We start from the raw sequence: 21,229 nt of genomic DNA, 5'->3' as shown, positions 1-21,229 counted from the left end.
GGGTGCAGGTAACCCCACTCTATGGGGTCCAGGGCAGCACCCCGGAAAATTTTGGTTTTGGACCCTATATTAGGTTGGGTGGACCTACCTATGGTTTTGTGCATGTTTTTTGCACATGGTTTTGGACGTGATGGTTTTTGGTCCATGGTTTTGGATGCGATGGTTTTCGGTCCATGGTATTGGATGCTTCAGCATGTATAAATATGTATTGTAACATTGAAAGGAACATAATGAAAAATCAAGCTGGTAGTCCCAGTTTTGGGATCCAGGGGAAAATCTCTTTGTATATGTGTTTTATGTGTTATGCTCTCGCATTGTTTATTTTTTGTTTTCTATAATTCGTATGCAGGTAATTTCTGTACGGGGTTAAAACCTACATTTGGTATCAGAGTTATTTTGGCTTCAAAGGGATGCCTTTGTTGCTGAGGGGTTTCGCTCAGGCCTGTGGTAGACCCCATTCAGTGGGAGATCTGCGGGATCAATTTTGGTGGTGAAAGAAGATGGCGAGCAATGGAAAGATAGAGATCAAGAAATTTAATGGTCAAAGTTTTGAGTTGTGGAAACTCAATATGGAGGATTTGTTGGTGGATAAAGATCATTGGATTGTCGTACATCCGGGTACTAAACCAACAGGAGTGTCTGATAAAGAATGGAAGAAGTTGGATCGGAAGGCAAAGAGCATAATATGATTGTGTGTCTCAGATTCAGTATTGTTGAATGTATCAGGGGAAGCTACAGCGAAGGCTTTGTGGGACAAGTTAGGGACATGTACCAATCTAAGTCTCTGGTGAATATACTATTCCTACGGAAAAAGATGTATAACCTGAGGATGAAAGATGGAGACTCGATGAGAGAGCATCTGAATGCATTTAATATTGTGGTAAGTCAGTTATCGTCTATTGATATCAAAATTTCAAATATAGATAAGTGCATTAGTTTGTTGTGTTCTCTACCAGATTCGTGGGATAGTCTGGTTATTGCAATAGGTAGTAATGCAATTGCCTTACAGTTTGATGAAATAGTCTCATCCTTGTTGACAGAGGAGATGAGACGAAAAAATATGGAGATCCAGAATGGTGATGCCTTTTCTGTACGAGGACGGTCCCAGAACAGAAAAAAAAACAAGTCATCGAGTGGGAGATCTAAATCTAGAGGAAGATATAAATTTCCAGGAAAGCCTGTAAAGGTGGTCTACTGGAAATGCAGAAAGGAAGGGCACTACAAAAGGGATTGTAAATCTAAAGCTCCTAATAAAGGAAAGGGATTTGATGATGCTCCTTCTGCAGAGGTGAAAACCACCTCAAATGAAGGTGGGGATGTGTACTTGGATTCTTCAAGTACACATGTAGATCATGAGGCATGGTTGATTGACTCAGGTGCATCCTTTCACTTCACTCCCCATAGAGAGTGGTTCTGCGAGTATGAGAAATACGATGGTGGTGATGTCTTCTTAGGGGATGATAGGAAGGCTAGAATTGTTGGTCGTGGAAAACTAAAGTTGAAGTTGCATGGTGGAAGGGTTAGAACACTTCCAAGTGTTCTACATATTCCTGCATTGCCCAGAAATCTAATTTCTGTAAGCAAGTTGGATGATGCAGGTGTAAAAACAGTGTTCGAGAAGGATACTTGCAATATGGTTTGGGGGTCACTGGTATTGATGTGGGGAGTTCGAATTGGAACTCTGTACAAGCTTCAAGGTAGCACCGTTGTTGATGGGTGCAATAGTTATGTGGTTCCTGAAAGTGGAGCAGAAAATCTAGTGGTCTCTAGAGAGAAGACCATGTTGTGGCATCATAGGCTTGGACATATTAGAGAGAAGGGCCTTTGAATACTTCATGGTAAAAGTATGGTAGAAGGTATGAGTAATAGCTCTCTGGATTTTGATTTCTGTGAATATTGTGTATTAGAGCTTGTGCACAATGATGTGTTTGGACCTGTGAAGGTTCCATCACTGGGTAAGTTTGTGTACTTTGTATCATTTATAAATGAATTCTCAAGGAATACATGGATATATTTCCTTAAGAAGAAATATGAAGTCTTTGACAAGTTTAAAGAATTTAAGGCTCTGGTGGAAAACTAGACAGAGAAGAAGATAAAGGTGTTGAGGACAGATAACGGTGGAGAGTTTTGCAGTAAGGAATTTGAAGAATTCCGTAAGAAGTGTGGTATAGCACGGCAGAAGACTACTCCATATACACCTCAGTAAAATGGAGTTGCAGAAAGAATGAACAAGACGTTGATGGAAAGGGGAAGAAGCATGCTTAGTGGTGCCGAGCTAGGACAAGAATTCTGGGTAGAGGTGGTGGAGACATCATGTTACCTGGTCAATAGATCACCTTCATCAGTGTTGGAGGATAAGACTCCATAAGAAGTATGGACTGGTAAGAAACCCTCTCTTTCACATCTGAGGGTATTTGGATGTGATGCATATGTCCATGTTCCAAAGGAGAAAAGAAACAAGTTGGATAGTAAATCTGAAAAGTGCATATTTATTGGGTATAAGGATGGTTTAGAGGGCTATAAGCTTTGGAACCCAGTAACAAGGAAGGTTGTGTACAACCAAGATGTGGTGTTCAGAGAGGTGAAATATGTTATTAAACATGAAGTCCAACCAAAGGAACTTGAGAAGATAGAGTTTGAGCTAAAGGAGGAAGAATCAGACTCTACAGCAGAGGATGAATTAGAAGATGAAGAGCCACAAACCCCGGGTGTGAGAAGATCAGTTTGAGAAAGTAGGCAACCAGAAAGGTATAGTCCATATACTTTCTGTTAAAATTTTTCTTTATCTATTACTGATGATGATCCCAGAACTGTGAAGGAAGCAGTAGATTCAGAGGATGGAAAACTTTGGGAAGAGGCCATGGTTGATGAAATGGCATCTTTGCACAAAAATGAGGCTTGGGATATGTTGGAGTTGCCGGATCGAAGGAAACCCATTGGAAGCAAATGGGTGTTCAAGAAGAAGACAAATGCAGAAGTAAAGGTGGAGAAATACAAAGCTTGGTTGGTAGCAAAAGGTTACTCCCAGGTGTCGGGAATTGATTTTGGTGATATTTTTTCCCCTGTTGCGAAGGTAGCTTCTATTAGATTACTTTTATATGTTGTCGCTTCTTTTGATTTTGAGGTAGAACAGATGGATGTGAAGATAACATTTCTTCATGGGGATATGGAAGAGGAGATCTACATGAAGCAACATGAAGGCTTTGCGGTGAAGGGTAAGAAAGAACTGGTATGCAAGTTAAAGAAGTCTCTATATGGGTTAAAATAGTCACCAAGGATGTGGTATCAGAAATTTGATACATTTATACGGGGACTTGGATTCACCAGAAGCAAAGTAGATCACTGTGTGTATTTTAAATTAATTGATGATCGTGTTATTTATTTGGTCTTGTATGTGGATGATATGTTGCTGGTTGGAAATGACAAAGAAATTATCGAGGATTCGAAGGCCCAATTGTCCTCCAAATTTGACATGAAATATCTTGGTGTTGCAAACTATATTTTGGGCATGGAAATTAAAAGAGATCGAGCAAAGAGGAAGCTCCGGTTAAACCAAAGGAAGTATGTCGAGACAATATTGTAGAGGTTTAATATGCAGGATAGTAAACCGGTGAAGGTTCCTATTCTTGTAGGTGTAAAGTTATATGTTGAACAGTGTCCCAAGACACAAGAAGAGGAAGAGGATATGTCCCATGTTCCATATGCAAGTGTAGTCGGTAGCCTGATGTATGCGATGGTCTATACTAGACCAGACATTTCTCATGCAGTGGGAGTATTGAACAGGTTTATGTCAAAACCAAGGAAGGAGCATTGGACAGCAGTGAAGCGGGTTTTCAGGTATTTGCGTGGCACTAGTGATTATGGTTTGTGCTACCAAGGAAGACCAGGATTGGAAAGAGTGTTGGATATTCATGGCTTTGTTGATACAGACTAGGCTGGAGATCTGGATCAGAGAATATCTACAAGTGGGTATGTGTTTATCCTATTGGATGTGCAGTTAGTTGGATGAGTAAGAAACAATCTGTAGTGGCACTATCAACTACAGAGGCAGAATACATGGAAGCCACTCATGCAAGCAAGGAAGTAGTTTGGTTGTAGAGATTGTGTTCAAGTATGGGGTTAGTACAGGGAGCTATAAGGATAGACTGTGACAACCAAAGTGCAATTTTCTTGGAAAAGAACCCTACATATCATTCAAAGACAAAGCACATTGATGTTCAGTATCACTTTGTGAGGGATATGATAGAAGACAAAAAGGTGTTGCTGGTAAACGGGGACACTTTGCAGAATACTATAGATGCATTGACAAAATCTATGAGCTCTAAGAAGTTCTCTTAGTGTAGAGAAACAATGGGTGTTGCAGGGCTGGATAAATGACTAAGCTCTCTTGTGGCCCCTTGTGGAAAGAAAACAACAAGTGGGAGAATGTTGGGTTGTGTTATATTCTTTCCATGACTAGCCCATGTAGTTAATCGGGGGGTTAGAATGGGGCAGAGCCCCCCCTTTGTTGTACCGATTGCGTAGTGGGGGGAGTCACAGGGGGTTTGAGGGGTGCAGGTAACCCCACTCTATGGGGTCCGGGGTAGTGCCCTGGAAAATTTTGGTTTTGGACCCTATGTTAGGTTAGGCAGACCTACCTATGGTTTTGTGCATGTTTTTTGCACATGGTTTTGGATGCGATGGTTTTCGGTCCATGGTTTTGGATGTGATGGTTTTCGGTCCATGGTATTGGATGCATCGACATGTATAAATATGTATTGTAACATTGAAAGGAACATAATGAAAAATCAAGCTGGTAGTCCCTGTTTTGGGATCCAGGGAAAAATATCTTTGTATATGTGTTTTATGTGTTATGCTCTCACATTTTTTATTTTCCGTGTTCTAGAATTCGTATACAGGTAATTTTTTTACGGGGTTAAAACTTACACAAATGTAGTCAAATTAGTAGATTACATCTGGAAAAATATCTGAAGAAGAGACTGGAACAACGCGAAGTGGAAAAATGTATAGAGTAGACACTAAGAAAAGATCTTGTGGCCAAGATCTAAAACTTTTCATAGAGATTGACTATAGCCCTCTGTTGAGTGAATCTGAAGGTGAAGAAAACCCCCTTGATAATCCCGAAGGAACTCCACAGTATTCACCCTTTTAGCCTGAAAGTGCATCGAAGCCCGAATCTAACCAAATTCAATTTTTTTTTTGTTTTCCCTACCACTCAACCCCCCCACCCCTCTCCTTACGAATCGCCCTCCTCCTCCCCCTTACCCGCCCCGCCGCCAACCCCCCCCCCCCCCCCCCACCCACCATCCCCCACCCCTCTCCTTAAAAATCCCCCTCCTCCTCCCTCTCCCCCCCCCCACACCCTCGAGAAGAAATATAGTTGATGATATTAAGTTGCCAACATTTAAAGGAACTAGATCAAAGGATCCAGAGCAGTTTTGGTTCTTATGGGAAGCAGTATGGACTGCAAAGCAGGTCCATGATGAAAATACAAAAATGGAGAAGCTCGCCACAACATTCATAGATTGAGCATTAAATTGGTATATGAAATATTCAAGCAACCAGATCAGGTCTTACGTAGACATTAAATCAGCATTGGTAAAATAATTCAAGAACCAAAATTTGAGTCGTGGTGCATCATAGAACTAAAGGAGATAAAACAAAGGTCGACTGATTCAGTATGGGATTTTGATCAAAGGATCAAGGTATTGTTGGATCAGGTGAGCTTCAATATAGCTCTGCAACAGCACAAGAATGTTTTATAGCTACGTTGCTACCACACATCAAATTACCTTTTGTTGGGATAGGGTCCCCAGGTCAATTTTGGATTAGTTAACCAATTTTTGAGAAATATTTTGTAAAGAATATAAAGTCTCCACGAAGTGTGGAAGAGGAGCGTGCAACTAAGTATGAGTCAAAGGGGCTATAGCCCATTATTTGGGTAAGTAATATGTCAGTTTTGAGACTCACCCATAGGTCGCGTGCCATGGTATTGTATTGAAAAATCTATATATAGTTGAGTCATAGCGAGTCTAAGCATGAATGGAGTCAAGATAAAAGATTGCTTTGGGAATGTTCTAAGGCAGGAAAGCTCTGTTTCTTGTACTTAGGCAAAATGGGAAGGCTCCTGTAGCTGAGTGCACGACGACCTTGTCAAGTCTGCAGCTACGTATGTGGGCCCCTGCAACTAAGTGTGTCGAGTGGAAATGTCTGTATTTTGAATGTTGAACCTAATAAAGACCGATTTTGGACTGAATAACTTGAATCTACGTCTTATTCTTAATTTTGTTCATGTTATGTTTTATCATTCAGTGATGTGTTTTCCATGGAATAATGGGTAATCGCTGCACGAACCTATTGAATCTTTAATATTTATGCATGAACTAAGTAATTATCTGTTTTCGCTAAGATAAAAGGTTAAATCTATTATGATTTCTGTTGAATCGTCTAGATCTGCAAAAATACATATCTAGGGTTACTATTTAGTGCACAAAAGTGGATAGTTTGCTTCTTTTAGGTATATAACATCTGATCGTAGACCTTCACGAAGGTCTAAGAGCTGTTTACTTAGAGTTGCAGTAGTGGACCATAGAAGGATACTGATATGCGTGAAGGAAGATTTGAACTACAAGGGCTTAAGATCACCTATCACATGGTCTCTGGATGCAGAAACCTGGTTCTAGCATCCCCTAATACTGCTTCGAGTGAGACTGCAGCCTGCGCTATGCAGATTGTTGCCAAAAGGGGCAATAGTTAGGGTTTTTTTGGTTGGCGCAAACAACTCTGAACCTGGGTTAGGCCCCCTTAAGCCAACAAATGGTTTTGTTGTTGGGACCAGGATCTATCTAAGATATGTGTGATAAATGGTTTCCTATGTAGAAAGAGATTGACAATTGGATTGATCAAAACATGCGCACGTTCGTAGCTCAAGAGAACATGAGCCCTAAATTATCCAATGAACAGTGGTTGAAGAGATTTTTGTACACAGAAAAAACTGACGTGTTCTTCTATTTCTACCATGACAAACTACATGAGTGGTTGTCTAAATTGGCTGATAGTCAAGGGACGTGGAGGCTTGACGGTCCTTTAGTGTGGATTCCTCAACTGGTACAATGTCTGGAGGCATACGAAAGCAATATCGCACGGGTTTTGGATCAATGGATTGATCACACACTGGGAAGTTTTGTGACTTCTTTCACGATCAACAGAAATATCAGCTATAGCGAAGCAGAATGAAGGCTCTTTAAGGGACCTTTTGGTAAGTATTTAAAATCATTAAATACTTGGATTAAAATGTTGTTATGTGAAAATAGGGTTATGCAGTTACCTTGATGTTTGGGGCTATGCGAAGTGGGATATTCTTTAGAAGAAACGAAGGATCAAGCTCAGAGTATAGTCCGCTTATTGAACCCCCTTCAAGTGATGACGAAGGGATGCTGCTGACTATGCCGCAAAGTGCAGTTTAGATAATTGTGCAGGGTATACCGAGGATACCTCACCCATCCACTCCACCTCCACCTCCACCTCATACACCTACACCTTCACCCCCTCCACCTCCACTTCCACCATTGAAAATTGCGAAAGTGATGAAGATGCTAATTTTTAAAGGAGCAGGGAGCGAAGATCTCAAGTAGCTCTGGTTGTTGTAGGCGCTGTATGGATGAAACAATAGATTACGGATGATAACATCAAGAAAGTGCAGCTAGTTACAGCCTTACAGGATTGAGCATTGACATGGTACATCAAGTATTGCACTGATAACCCCACCGCAAAATTGGCAGAGACCCAACAATCTTTAAATAAGGAGTTTAGAAAACCTAAGTGAGAGGCATAGTTGGTAACTGAGTTTAAGGAAATTTGACAAAAGGTAGATGAGATGCCTTGGGATTTCGATCAGAGGTTGAAATGTCTGATTAGGAAAGCTAATATGATAATTACAGATTCCCAACATTGCAACTAGTATATAGCATCTCTCTTGCCACACTTGAGAGTGCCTCTGTCACAACAAAAGATAGAAATGCAAGTGGAAGCTTTGGAAATTGCGATAAGGTTGGATGCTTCACCCATACATGATATGAACCTAGAAGTGCAACAAATTCACTCACAGTTGGAAAGCCTACACTTAGAGTTGTAGAGCCTAAAGAAAGGAAAGGAAGGCCAGGTAGAGGTACGCGCTAAAGTCTGGTGTTTGAAATGCAAGAGCCATGGACATGATAAGGATCATTGCCCAATCTATAAGAACTATATTATTGTGGGGGGGCTTTTCCCCCTGAAACCAGAGAATAATGTTGGGACGAGCGTGGGAGCTGCACTGTGGTGCGTACAGAAGTGTGTATAGACCCTTAGTAGTTGTTTTGCAATTTCTGTAAATATGTGGGACATGGTTAGCGCCATTGTAGGATTTATGAGCTAATGATGGATGGAACCCCTACCTACCAAATGTAGGCAGAGAACAGACCTTAGGATTAGGGCCCAGGGGTAGCACATGGAGGATTCCAAGACCGAGGATGAGGAAGAGGGGGCGGAACTAGTCGAGGGCGTGGGCAAGTAATATACTATAACTATGGTGAATCAGGGCACTTTGTGCGAGATTGTAAAAATCCCACGCATTTTTTGTGTCAGTGTTGTCGGCAATTTGACCATGTGATAGAGGAATTTCTGGTCCTTATGGAAAAAATGTAAGAAAAGAAGGTGCAACCCCAATAGCCTACACAGAACATTCAAATGATGAGGGCAGAGCCTCGGGAAGAAGATCATAGCATAAATATAGTGACAAGAAATGGTATGACGACTGGTGTAGGTAAAGGAAACTAACCTGATAATGATGGGTGGGTACGTAAGGCTGCTGAGAAGGAAGTAGATTTTGATCTTAACCGTGCCAAAGAAACCTTCATGGAAGCAAAGAAGAACTTCGTTGAGGCCTCCACCTCAGGAATCCAGGAGAAAATGCTAAAAACTAGTGCAACACAAGAGGTAGATCCTTCGGTACTAGCTACTTTTATGAGGACCTGTATGAATTTATTGCTCGATAAGAAATTGGTAGAAGGGTTACAAGAGTTAATTGACAAGTGTGCGAATAAAGAAAATGATCCTATTGAAAAACACACTATGAGGAAAATTGGTAAGCATAAGAAGTGCACGGGGCACGAGATGAGGTTAACTGCATCGATAGGTGAATATGAAATGGACTAGGTAATCTTGGATCTAAGGTCTCATGAAAATTTCCTACCTAAGCATACATGGGAAAGGATGGAGAGACCTATGCTGTAGTGGTCTCCTATTCACCTATGCATGGAAAATCAATAGAATATTATTTCGATGGGGCACTTATATGGTGTAATGGTGGATATTGAGGGCGCAAGCATGCTGGATGACTTTGAGGTCATTGAAATAGTGGATGATAGTATCCCATACCTGACACTACTAGGAATTGACTGGGATTTTGATATGGATGTGGTAATCAACTTGAAGAAGCAGAAGATGAAGTTTGAAAGGAAGTCTCTCAGGGTTGTAGTACCACTAGACCCTACAGAAGGAGTGCGTTATATTGAACCTATTCGCGACTTTGTGGAAAGTGATGATGATATGGATCAAATATCCACTATAACAAAGAAATATGAAGATTGGATCAATCCTAGGGCTAATGAATGAATTGCTTGGGACAGGGATAACTCCTGCACCTCAGATATTGATGAAGAACTTGAAAACTGGTAAAATAGGTTGCATGAAGTATCTACGCTTCTTTGCATTATCATGACCAAATCACTGCGGTGTGTCTCGACTGAGGTAAGGAAGCTTAAAAATTATGATGGTTTGACTGATGTGGATCTTTTTTTAGATGAATTTGAAAGGGATGTACCCAAATAACATCACTTCGAGGCATTGGAGTTGGCACTGTGCGCTATGCCTGCCCGTTGGTGGGGCACACACAAGAAGAACTTTGATGGATGGAAAGAATACAGAAGGATGATGAAATTAAGGTTTGGATATGCTAATACCAGGATGATAGAAAAATACAATGGGAAATATGATCTACGCGATCATTTGGCAGGATGGACTAGGGCTAGGGAACATAACCACAACCAGAATGGGTGCACATTTAAACCTTAGATACAATCCCTATGAACTAGTATTTGTAGATGGAGCTTCGCCATGCAATAGCTGAATGGGACATCTTAAGGGAGAGTTTCTTATTAAATTTCAACTTTGAGGATGGGTTTGAGTGCATTGATGAAGCACTCCAAGAGATAAAAGCACCTATATTCAGAACACCTACGGAACCGATAGAATGGGCTCAGCTGGACTAAAGTACATAGCTACGCCATGCACTGGATTATTACAACGTGACTGCTGAAGTAGATGAAGAAGATCCATGGAATACCAACATTCCAGACACAGAAGGACAAAGCAAAGTCAAAGGGTTGAAAACTGTGAACCTAGATATATCAGAACCTTTGAAAACTAGACAAGTAAACATTAGATCTCAAGCAGAGCCTAAGTTTGTGAAGTTAAGAGAATATTGGGACAAAGATATGGTTGATAAGGTGGGTAAGCTACTACGCGAGTACCAAGATCTATTCCCAACAAAGTTTTCATATTTGAAGGGGATTTTCAAAGATTTAGGTGTTATCAAGATTACGTTGAAGCTGGATGCGAAGCCCGTTAAACAGAGGCCTTTTAGCTAAATCCAAAATATAAAGAGAAGGCGTGCCAAGAACTGGATAAGATGCTGGACGCTGGTGTTATTGAACCAATAGAGGAATCTGATTAGGTATGCCCAATCATGGTCCAAGAGAAGAAACAGAAAGGTGAAATTTATATATGTGTAGATCTGAGAAAGTTGAATGATGCATGCGTGAATGATCCATTTCCAACACCGTTTACTGATGAAGTATTAGAGAATGTTGGTGGATAGGAGGCTTATTCTTTTATTGATGGATTTTCGGGATACCATCAAATAAAGATCGCAATAGAAGATCAAAGTAAGACAACCTTCATGAAGAAGTTGGGTTGCTTTCAATATATAATAGTTCCCTTTGGATTGAAGAACGTGCCTGCGATTTTCTCCCGAGTAGTAATCGTGGCATTCAAGGAATTTATTCATAAATTTCTAGAGGTGTATTTTGACGATTGGACTGTGTTTGGGTTGGTGAAGTGCCATGTTGTGAGTCTGGGCCTTATGATAGATACATGTCCAAGGTATCAGATCATGCTAAATTTGAAGAAGTGCATATTTTGTGTGCTCTTTGGAATTTTGGTCAGCCATTTTTTATGTAAGCAGGGATTGATGGTGGACCCTATGAAGATCATTGTAATTGTGAATTTGGAATCTCCTAGGAATGTAAAACAGTTGTACGCAAAACTAGGGCACACTAGGTGTTATAGAAAAATTATCAAGACATATGCTCAGATAACCTCGCCGATAGAAATTTTTTTGAAGAAAGATGCGACGTTTTGTTGGGATGAAGAATGTCAGCGCAAACTCGATGTATTGAAGGAGAATATGGTGACCGCGCCTATTTTGGTGTTTCCAAACTAGAAGAAGGAATTCCATGTGCATGTAGATGCCTATTGCATTGCGCTAGGTGTGGTATTAACATAGGAAGGTGAAGGAGAAATTAATCCTCTGATAGCCTTCGCAAGCATAAAGTTATCAAAGGTTGAGAGGAATTACTCCACTACATAGCACGAAGGGCTAGCGATGGTATATGTGCTGGAAAAATTTAGGCATTATTTGTTGGGTGGAAACTTCAAAATGTATACAAATCACTCCGCGCTGAAGTACCTGGTCAATAAACCTGTGTTGGGGGGGAAGATATGCCAATGGTTACTGTTGTTTCAAGAATGTGAATTTGAAGTGATTGTGAAGCCTAGAAGGTTGAGTGCAGGACCAAACCATCTATCAAAGGATTGAAATGTGTGAATAACCAAATATCTTAGAGGAAGGACTGCCATATGTGTAGCACTTTGCGGTATTCACCGCAGATGACCATTTTTATGATATCATTTAGTTGTTAACCATGGGTATAGCTTCGGAAGGCTATTCTAATCAGCAAAAGAAGGAATTAGTAGTCTGTGCTGTAGATTATTTAGTGATTGCAGGTCACTTGTATAAGATGGGAATGGATGAAATATTGCGAAGGTATGTTCTAGAGTTTGAAAGTGATAGTATCCTCACTGAAGAACATGGAGGAGTGGCAAGAGGTCGCTACGCAGGAAAAGCAACCGCACAGAAGATTTTGCACGCTAGATTATGGTGGCTGACATTATACAAGGATTCTAAGGCATACTACAAGGCGTGCGATGCTTGCCAAAGGACGAGGAAGCCTTTGTGCAGAGATGAATTGCCTTTAAATCCTCAGGTTTCACTGCAGGTATTCGATAAATGGGCCATTGATTTCATAGGTCCAATACAACCACTAGGTAAGAAGACAAGTGTACAGTATATCATTACTGCAACTAAGTATTTAACCAGATGGGAGGAAGTGCAGCTAGTGAAGGATTGTATAGTTGTGACCTTTGCGAAGTTTTTGTTTGAATATGTCTTAACATAGTTTGGATGCCCTAAGATATTGATGAGTGATAGGGGTACACATTTCTTGAATGAAATGATCAGCGCGATCCTTGAGGAATTCCAGGTGTATCATCAAAAGAGCACTCACTATCACCGACAAGCGAATGGAATGGTGGAAGAATTTAAATTTTTTTTGGAGAATGTGTTAACAAAGGTCTGCAACGCGCTGAGGAATGACTAGGATATGCACGTGCCAACAGTGCTATTGGCATATAGGCCACCTGTAAGAAGTTGGCAGGCAAAACACCATTTAGATTGGTATATGGGATTGAGGCAGTGATACCTTTGGAGTATATTGTGCTAAGTTTACATATTGCAGCATTGACAGAGATGGTGGATCATGAGACCTTGGAGAAACGGCTTGTGCAACTAATGGATTTAGAAGAGGACCGCTTTCTTATAGGATTTCACCAGCAAGTGAAAAAGGAAAGTGAGAAATCATGGCATGATAGGAATATTAAGTTGTGCACTTTCCAGGGAAATTTCCAGGGAAATTTCAAATGTACTGGTTGGGGCCATATGTTGTTAAGGAAATCATATATGATGGCGCAGTTCAGCTCACGAAGCTGAATGGGGAACCATTCCCTAGGAAAGTAAATGGAAGTAGGCTAAAGTTGTATATAGTTGATCCTGCCCCTACACGATGAATACATGGTAGTAGGACAGTCTTAGTAATGCAGGCAGTTACAAGGAATTGTAGGACTATAAACTATGATTCCCGAAGAACAGAAAAACATTATAGGCAAGTTGTTGTCAGGCGGAAAGAGTCGATAGTGCGGACACAACCAACCTCCCTAGGAGTCTAAGACTCTCTAGTGACAAACAAGACAAACAAGAGCGATCCTTCTCTAAACATGCATTTACCATACAAGAAATCAAGTGTTTAGATCCTACCTGTAGTCCAACGTTGTTGTAGTAGTCCAGTCTCGCTGATCCGGATGAGCTCCTCCTTCACTTCGAAACCTGCATTCACTAACAATCAAATGATTAAATAGCACTTGATAATCTCATAAAATAAAACATATTTAACATATAGACCAAGGAGTACATGAAACAACTCATAAATAACAAGTTATTGAGAAGAATGGACTCATTTGCATTAATAGGAAACAAAAGGAACAATTACAACCTGAGCCTTGGTGTTGTGCAAGTCCCTCCCAGGGTCCATCAAGAGTTCTCCTTTACTTTGACAAAGCTCACCCACTTCCAAATGAAACAAGAAAGGATGGGAATCTCTCCTCACAAGCTTCTAAATGGGAGTCCTAATTCCTACAGCATCTACCCTTAGAAATGTTTAGCTTTCAACCTCCCCTCCTTCTGGCCCAATGCCTGTATTTATAGTGCTCAAGAGGAAGTTAATCAGGTCCACCATCAATGGGATAATCCCCTCTTTGGATGGGATAGCTCCTCTCTTGATGGGATAAGTTCCTCTTTCATAGGGGTACATGAACCATCTGGAGGCGCTCAATACATGTCGAACAACCTTCTAGAATGCTCTAGAAATGACCACAAGTAACTTTTTAAAGATGAAACTCGCGCCTTTTGACCTTTACAGGGGTACGCACCTGTCCCTTTACATACAGAGCGTACAAGTACGCAGCTTTTGTGAACATTAGATGCGTATACGCCGGTAAGGCCGAGAGAATCTGCGTACCCAGAGATAAACACATTTACAAAGACTTTCTCTCTTTTTTGGAGTTTGACATGGAGAGCAGAGGCATAAGACTTTCCCAGGAGGATAGCATGACTGTTGATAGAGCCATACTAACTGTAAATAGCCATGGTGACATTTTTTAGTGTAACAGATTGCCCCCTAAAGTGCGAAGCCTGTAGTAGATTAGGGTTTTGTATTATCTAGGAAGGGTGAAGCGCTTTATCATTTCAAGAATTATCTCGTGGAGAGCCTGGTCAACACAAAATACATGTATAAGATTATATCATCACTGAGGTAGGCATTCCCATACTCAGATCAAAACTTTAACTAGCAGACTAACTATTCTGATACAGGAATGATCTTGCAGTACATCATAATCATAGACTTTCATAGACACAGTATGGACGCAGCCATCTGTTTATAATTGGTCTACTATATAATGAATACAAAACTCCTCGCAGCTTGGATGGTGGGAACTAGATCCAGGGTCTTCATTTCTACCTCCCGAATTGGTACGATTCTAGCCATGCGAATAAATGAGTTGATGTCGAACATGGTAGAAACCACTTGATTACCAGTCGATAATGTAAACTGTTAACAAGTGTGAGAGAGACCACCAGTAATGTCAATGGTTCTCAAAGTACCCAGTACAATCCATGAGATGTGAATGAATGAGTTGATGTCGAACATTTCACGGAATCCTTCGATCGAAAGTCAATGATGTAAACTGACGTCAAAGGCGAGAAACCTGCCATTGATGCATGCAGATTTCAAGGTACTGACGATTTCTAAGTCATCTCTCTAGATAATGTGCTGATGTCGATAGAAAGCGACCCGTTGCAGGCAGGCCCACAACACGAAATCATTGTTCAAGTTGGAGAAAATGTTGCTGTAAGGACTGACTCAGGGATGGTCAAAATGGATGACAAGTATTTTGCAGATGAAAGTTTTATTTGCAGACCTCTTGAACACATAACGACACAACAGATGGCTTGGTAACGAATGACTCAAAGTTAATCCCCGATACCCGGCTGAAGACTTTCAATGTGATTTGATCAACTGTGAGGCAAAGGATTTCCCAACCCAGGTGAATGAAAAGTGTCGTGTTCAAGAGTGGTAATAAGGTTTCTTCTGAGACAAAGGATAACAAATAGGCTCATTCTTCTCTCTTTTCCCCCACCATTTCTGGCAAGTACCTCTTTATTTTTTACAAGCTTGAGGAGGATAACATATGCTTGATTATAAGCTCATCCTTCGGATGAGTCCAACCTAGTTTTGATTCGAACCCTAGGAAGGAGTGGTTCGTTCCTGTTTGTAATTGAACAGGCCCTTTACTGTGAAATTTTAACGAGCCCAGTATAGGAGAAACTCGGCGTTTTTCAATTTTAGAGAGTCTGAAAAACTTAAGAAGACTCCAGATTGAACTTTTTCGTAAATTTGTGTCCCCCAAGCCCGAAAAAGTATAAAATAATACCTGGGAGAACCGCTTGATCTTGCGACCAAGGAGTACTTTCATGATTAGTGCCACTGACCTGAAAAGTAAAAAGCGATCAAGGACACGTCGTTTTATTTCCAGTATCGAGTTTGAAACGACAAAAACCCGGCAATCTTTTCCTGTTTTTACGGTCAGAAAAGGGCTATAAGGGGACCGTCTTTTAATTCCGTTTTAACGAGTGTAAAAGAAACGCTCGGCGATCTTTTCATATTTTAGGAGTCAGAAAAGGGCTTAAAAGATGACTCTGATGTTTTGGTTCGTGAAAAATGACAATTTTCCCTCTAAATCCTTTTGTCCTGCACAAAAACAACACATTACTCATACCTGTTTAAGATAGGCAAAAATACATTGAAAAATATCCTTTCATGGTGAAAAATAAACAAACTTAGCATTCATTCATCCAAAAAACCTATAAAAAGACTTTTTACCATGTCATTTTTACCATTTTACTGTTGAGGTTGAGAAAAGGGCTTTTGGCAAGAAACTTCCCGTCGACATTGCGGAGAATCCGACCGTCAGAATCGAGCGCCGTCTCTTTCAGGTATTTCACAACATCCTCCTCTTCAATTTCATCCATTTAGAATTTCATTTCAAGTTTTAGTTTGATTTTTTAGGGGGTTTAGGGTTTTAGGATATGTTTCTCGGGGTACGCAGGTGCCCCATGGGCGACCTGCGTACCCCGACCTTTTTCGTATATAGGGAAAAGGTCGGGGTACGCAGCCCGCCTTCAGACTAGCTACGTACCGCCGCTCTGTGTCCTGAACGCGGGGTGCGTACCCCGTGAAAAACGCACTTTGAAACCCCAAACTCCAATTTCAACCAACCAAATTTTATTTAATGAATTCTAACTATTGTTTTTTGGTGTGTAGGGCAGTCACCATGCTAGATTGGAGAGAAAGAGAACACGAGGACGTTGATTTGGCCGCAATAAATCATCAACCTTCTATTGATGCATTAAAAGCATGCGGTCTGTATAAATACTGGGCCATACCTGGCATGAGGGGCCAGGTGGCATTCCTTGAGTGGCTGGTTGAAAGGTGGAACATTCAGGATCAATGCTTCTACATCGGAGAGAACCAGCTCGAGATAGAGTCCTCCGACATATATTTTCTCACTGGCTTGCCTAATAGGGGCGAGCAACTGACTCTGTCCGGGACTAGGCCGGGTGGCCAATCCCTTGCTAGCCTCCGGCTAGAGTGGTGCAACAATCAAAACCAGGAGAAGGGGATAGAAATCAAATACATATCCCGACCTGAACTTATGGTGATAGCCTTTACTGTTACCAGAATTTGCGGCGCAGCCGCCTTGCACAATGCCACCGGGTCCCAAATGCGGATGGCGATAGATTGCTTCCAAGGCACCATTTTCAATTGGTGCGATGCTGTGTTGGCCAATATGAAGGGCCAACTGACTAGGGTAAAGACCGGACGATTGAAGACCTTTGGATATGGGCCTTTGGTTGTGAGCTTTGCCCTAGAGAGAGTTCCAATGCTGATCCCCCAGCATCTTACTGTCCCAGTTGGGGCTCCTCGGGAGCCTAAGTTGACGAGATGGGTTGCGGTAATGGCCCGGCATCCTGATGAGGGCACGACAGTTGTTCGATTTCCTGATGGTTACTTTCACTGGCTAGAGGGCCAGGTCTTTGCTATTTAGGATTTTCCCTATGCCGGAATGGATTTTCGGAATGATCCGGACATGGTTCTTCCACAGGGAGAACAGTGGGATGACAGAGGTACTTCATTTTTCACAAGTTTTTAATTTATATATTTTTTTTGTTTTTTATATATATCGTCTCAAAACTGACAGTGGCAAATTTCCAAAATGCAGATGTAGGTCCACGGCGTCCGGCCAATCTCCGGGCTTTTGAGAGAAGAGTACCAGCTGTACCAGCACCAGCCCCACAGGATGCGGCCGCAGAGACCTTAGCCGAGTTGGAACAGGATCTAGAGCGTCTGACGACGGATATACCAGAGACCACCATAGATGACATTCCTATTCGACTTCAGCGCTATGTGGTTGCAGTCCCAGGACCTTTCAGGAGGTTCCTGTGTAGGGTAGCGCGGGCAGTGGTCTCGTATAAAGAGCACCATCAGTGATTGGCTAGTCACTTTTGTAGACACATATGACATTTTTGGTTTTTTGTACTTATCATTTTTTCCGATCATAAGGTGTTTTTCAACCTATGATCGAAGACGATGTATATTTTTGACACACTCCTATCTATATATATATCATTATTACCAGCTTATCTTGTTTAACATATGTGATGGAATGCTTTTAAATTTACTTGTATGGTTATCGCAAATGTCTGTCCAACATTCGAGAAGCAATTGCATCTGCTAATGTATTTAAAGACCTTGGAATATGCTGATATTCAATGTAATCAAATTCACGTTCCAAGAGACGCACTCTCAAAAGCAATCTTAATAACACAGGATTTCTAATGGCATATACTCTATTAAGCTGTAATACAACGAGTTTAGAATCTAACCTCACTATCAAACGTCGAATTCCAAATGAAATAGATTCAGACAATAATTCAGCCACTGCACTGTATTCTGCAATGTTGTTCGTTGTTTGACCGAGGCTCACCCCATGCATAGAAACTAACTCGTCAGAGGGCGAATAGATAACCCAAGCTACGGAAGAGATATTCCGTGTACTACGACAAGCACCATCGGCAAATCCAATGCACGTTTGGAGAGGCGTCGACATCTGCAATATCAAGAGTAAAACCAAGATAAGCCAGAATAACGACGAAAAACACACTTTCTAAGCTAAGCACACTATCTAAACTAACAAACATACTAGCTAGAAAGAAAACCTAACCTAACTAAAAATTCTCCATACCCATCATTTAAGCATAATACCTCTTGAGGTAAAGTCCATTTCTGGGTTTACCCAAAGAGTCCCCATCAAAATCTACCAGCTCATAGGCCCCTTTTGCTAGCTTTCGCTTTACAATGTAGGGTCCATGCCACATAGGAACGAATTTTCCAGCACCTAGCTTATCGTTAGCTTGATCATATAATAGCACTAGGTCTCCCTCCGAAAAACTTCGAGGGGTCACATTTCTATCATACTGAGCTTTCATTCGCTTCGCGTGAGTCTCGATTGCCAATGCAGCGTCACGTCGAGTCTCATCCAATTGAGCTAAGTATAATAAACGTTTCTCCTCTTCGGAAGTAGCTGGGAGTAATTCGACAGCCATTTGAAGTGATGGGATTTCGCATTCAATGGGTAACACAGCTTCCAAGCCATAAACTAGCTGGAAAGGAGTGAACCCTGTTGAAGTTTTCACTGAAGTTCGGTATGCCCATAGCGCTGAAAATAACATGTTGTGCCAATTCGACCGATGAATGCCAATGATTCGTCGGATCATGATAACCAGAACTTTGTTGATAGACTCAACCAAACCGTTGGCTTGCGGATAATAAGGAGTAGAGCTATCGTGGCGCAAACCAAGCTGGCTTGTAAGCTCAGTCATCATGATGTTTCGAAAATGGCTCCCATGGTCAGTGATGATCACTTGCGGGACACCAAACCTAGTTATAATGTGATTGAATACGAAAACTGCAGCTGTTTTGCCGCTTGCATCGAATGTAGGCATCGCCTCGGCCCATTTAGTAAAATAATCAACCGCGAGGATGATATACGCATGCCCCCCGGCCGAGTGAGGGTTACAAGTAATAAAATCGATACCCCATTTGGCGAAAGGACCAACGGCAATTATAGGATGGAGAGGAGCAGGTGGTGCGCACATCTTGCGATCGAACACTTGACAGTTGTGGCATTTTCGGACCGCAATGATACAATCTTTAAACATGGACGGCCAGAAATAGCCAGCACGCAACACCTTCTGAGCTGTGGCATACCCAGACATATGACCACCACACGCTCCAGAGTGACAATCATTCAAAACCCTCTCAGCCTCTTCGTGAGTTAAACAACGTCGAAAAACCGAGTCTGCCCCCCGGCGATAAAGTGTATCTCCAATAATTCTGTATTGCTGGGATTGAAACCGAATTTTTCGACGCTCTGACTTTGAAGTTTCAGGCCGAAAGGTTTGGGTTTGGAGATAGATGATTATATCCCCATACCACGGATCTAAAGTACTGATAAGAAACAAAGATTCGTCCGCAATGGACTCCTCTGCCACAGTTTCTGTGTCAGCACGCGGGAAATCACACATCAATTCCGCAAAAACTAAGGATTTCTTAGACTTGGACTTCTCGAACTCCAAGTCGAACTCTTGCAGGATAACGATCCATTTAGAGTACTTGCCCCCTAGCAGTTGTTTAGTCAAAATATAAATCATAGGGTTGCAATCCGAAATAACTGTAGTTTTACGGAGAAGAATGTAGTGACGAAAACGCTGGATAGCTTGAACGGCTGCCAGGGCCAATTTCTCCACATGCGAATATTTTAGCTCAGTGGGGTTTAATGTCCTACTAAGATAATATATCACATGTTCCGTTCCGAATTCATCTTCTTGGACTAACACCATTCCAATAGTGGAATGCGAAGCTGCAAGGTATAAGAAGTAGTCCTGGTTGTAGTTGGGAGGATGCAACAACGGTGCATGGGTCAACGCGTGCTTAAGTGCATCAAAAGATTGTTGGGCAATCTCGTCCCAAAAGAATTGAGCGTTCTGTTTCAACAACCGTGTAAAACCCTTAGTGACCTCGGCGTAGTTTGGAATGAATCGGCGTAAAAAGTTTGCTTTCCCTTGCAAACTTTGGAGTTGGCGCAAACTCGAAGGAGGAGGCAATTTGATGATGGCTTCGACCTTCGAGGGATCGACGCGAATGCCGGCTTTTGAAACAACAAATCCCAGCAATCGACTCGCTTCTATACAGAATACACACTTGTGCGGATTCAACCGAATACGATAATGCCTACACCTCATAAAGATTGCTCGTAAGTGGACAAGGTGATCAGCTCGATGTAAAGAATGAGCAGGCAAATCATCGAGGTATGGTTGCACAATGTGCTTGATGTCATGAAATGCATAAGACATTGCCTGTCATTCTTAAGCCCAAAAGGTAATTTGCAGTAAGCAAATGTCCCCCATGGACAAATGAATGTCGTTTTTGGTTGATCGGCAGGTAGAATATTGATTTGATTATAGCCCGAAAAACCATCCATAAAGGAAAACATTTCACTTCCGGCACAATCATCAATTATTTGATCGATATAGGGCGTAGGATAGTTGTCTTTTGGACAAGCTCGATTTATATCCCTATAGTCGATACAGATTCTTATTGTTCCTTGTTTCTTGTTAACCGGAACAATATTCGATACCCAATCCGTTAACGAGATTGGATAAATGAAACCTGCTTTCAACAGCTTTTCGACTTCTGCTTTAATCGCAGCTGCTTTTCGAGGGTGAATCTGACGCAACCGTTGCCGGACGGGTTTAGCGTCCGGGTAGGTCTTTATTTCATGAACAACAATGGCAGGATCGATTCCTGGCATTTCCTCGTAAGACCAGGCAAACACATCG

Source organism: Pinus tabuliformis, chromosome Q (assembly GCF_031772625.1).
Source record: "Pinus tabuliformis cultivar Carrire ecotype Pingquan chromosome Q, CPIR1, whole genome shotgun sequence".
Taxonomy (NCBI): Eukaryota; Viridiplantae; Streptophyta; class Pinopsida; order Pinales; family Pinaceae; genus Pinus; species Pinus tabuliformis.
This window is presented reverse-complemented; position numbering follows the sequence as displayed.